The 2,705-nt window shown below is 42.8% G+C and overlaps 1 protein-coding gene across 1 annotated transcript in view; it reads left to right on the top strand.

Moving 5' to 3' along the window:
* The window catches only part of LOC100951309 (sorting nexin-29), a 283,767-nt gene that overhangs the window by 22,393 nt on the left and 258,669 nt on the right, over positions 1-2,705 (top strand). The gene's annotated exons all lie outside the window — the stretch shown is intronic.

The following is a 2,705-nucleotide window of genomic DNA, read 5'->3' as shown; positions in this document are numbered from 1 at the left end:
TATGTTTTTCCATTTGTTAACATTTTCAGCTATTTCTTTCCTTAGAGTTTCATAGTTCTCTTTATAGAGATCTTTCACATCCTTTGTTAGGTAAACTTCTAAATATTTCGTTTTATTTTCTTGATTAAAATATTAGAACCTCCAATCATGTGCTTTATGTCCTTTTTTGGTTCTTTCTTGCCTGTCTTCCCTCTCGAATGTAAATTCCATGAAGGTAGGGATGGTGATTATCTTGTTTGCCTGCTGAATCCTGAATTCAGAGAACGTACTCTACATATGACCGGCAGAGATTGTGCCATGAATATTCCAGTGTTTGCTCCGGGCAGACTCCAATCATGTGACCTTCTCCTGTGGACGGAGAAGGACTTCAGTCTTCTGAGCACATGTGACAGTAACACGGTCACTTTCCTTCATTTCTAACTTTGTTGCTGCTGTCTTTCCCTTTCTCTGTGTTTAGAGGGCGTAGATCTGAGGGCAAATTTTGATCACATACAAAAGAAAATTTGCTTAGAATCTGTTTCTGTCTCGATTCACGATGCAGGAAATTATCTCGTGTGCATAGTCCTCTCTTTGTCGAAATCTAGAAGATGTGTCTTATTTAATAATCTAAGATGGGGATCAGGAAATTTTTTCCGGAAAGAGCCAGATAGTGGATACTTTAGACTGTGGGTGTGTAGCCGGAAACTGACGCAGACAGAAGACTCCAGGCACCAGTTGATTAGAGGAAGCGGCTTTGTTCTGGCTGGGGAAACTCGGAAGACCAGTGTGTCTCTAAAACCAAGCCGCCGCCTGAACCCCCTGCCTCCCTTTTATCCACTTTTCAGGGCGGGAGTGCACGTGAGGGTCATAAAACAGAGAGAGACATGACATCATCCTCAAGGGCTCAGGCTCAAGGGGAAAGGTCAGATTCATCCATGCCCTTGAGACTGGTTGGCCCACCTGCTGTCAAAGGCCGCGGAAGCCCAAGGAAGTTACTGGGTTACAATCTAGGCACCGCGCCTGTCAAGGTAGGAACATACAGACAACAGCAAGGCCTGCGGCTGGGCTGACATCTTCATGGGGCGGCTGGGACAGTCTTTTAGCTCTGCTTTTACTTTCTTGCCTCAGGTAGGTCACGTGTTATAACTGCTCCACTCCAAAACGCACGGTGGAAGCAGCTGAGTATATACAAGTAGATATGGCCGCAATCAAGGAAACTTTCTCTATAAAACCGATTTCTAAAAAACGTCAATGCTGCATTTCCAAGGCATACTTCCACGTGTTCTTTGCATGGGCACTGTCATTTTCTGTTTATTGGCAGCGTGACCTGTTGTCTGGTCTGTTTGGGCTATTTTAACAAAGTACTATAAACTGGGTAGCTGATGAAGAACCGATTGATTTCTCACTGTTATGAAGACTGGGAAGTTCAAGATCAAGGCAGATTTGATATCTGGTTAGCGTCCACCTTCCAGTTCATACACCCTTCTTGCTGTGTTCTCACATGGTGGAAGGGACAAGGGTTTTCTCTTGGGCTCTTTTATAAGATCCCATTCATGAAGGCTTTGCCCTCAATACCTAATCACCTTTCAAGGGCTCCATTCTCCTGGTGTCATTACCTGGGGGATTAGAATTTCAACATGGCTTTTGGGGAGGGGTTGTAAACATTCAGGCCATAGTCTGTTATTCTATCATCTTGGAAACTTTGTACTAGATAATTTTTGTAAAGCATCGTGGAGTATCTTGGGGCCACATTTTAGGGTGAATGTATTTTGAAAGAAATCTCACCAGTATACATTTTCTAAAAGCATTTCTAGATTAGGAAGGTCTACTCTTATCTCTGTAGGAACCTCTGGGTTTGTATTAGTGAGTATAAAGTCAAACTCTTTGTTGTCCAAAACTTTTCAGAAGCTAATTTTCAAGAAGTGATATTTACAAACACCAGCCAGAAAGTCCTGTTGCCTGTTCATGTGAAGCCCTTGTGTCCTTGAATTAAGCTAGACACAGGCAGACGCAATCACGGCCTGAACTGCTTCCCGTTGGGGAATGGTTCTTGTGTGGGGCACGTGAAGCCGCAGTCTGTGCTGCCAGCTGCAGAGCAGCAGCGGATGGGGTATCTGGCCCGGGGTTGTGGTTTGTTTACACAGAGCTGATACGCATAGTTCTTTTTTAATTGAAAGTAGTTTGGCCAATATTAAAATCTAGTTTTAGTCCTGTCTTAGAGAAACACTTGCCAACAGCACCCAGGAGAGACCATGTAGCAATGTTCATGTAGTGCTACTCACCAGGGCAATACATTCAGCATAACTCAAATATCTGTCAATAAGAGAATAGGTTTTAAAAAAGTGTTGTGGCAGAGAAATCAATACAGCAGTGAGAATGGATGAGCCTCACTGTGCACATCAGTGTGGATGGATCTCATGAATATTATGAGGTGCAGAGAAAGCCAGTTGCAGCCAGACACATTTACGTGGAGATCAGAAAGATGCAGATTGGAACAGGAGAGAGGCCAGGGATTTACACTTGCAGAAAGTCGGGGCAGCGATCACAGGGGACTGATACTGGGGAGAGGTTCTCAAAATTACTACAAAGTTCTATATCTTAACATAGGCAATGGTGGGTATGCAAGTACTTTTTTTATGTTTTGTTATTTCATATTATTAGTAAATGTGTGTTATTTACTCTTTTGTATGCTTGAAATATTTTTTAAAATTTGATTATCTGGATGC

This window comes from Otolemur garnettii, unplaced genomic scaffold, assembly GCF_000181295.1.
Source record: "Otolemur garnettii isolate 467f Iridium unplaced genomic scaffold, OtoGar3 scaffold00189, whole genome shotgun sequence".
NCBI lineage: Eukaryota > Metazoa > Chordata > Mammalia > Primates > Galagidae > Otolemur > Otolemur garnettii.
Note: the sequence above shows the minus strand (reverse complement) of the source record. Positions and strands in the feature narration are given on the sequence as shown.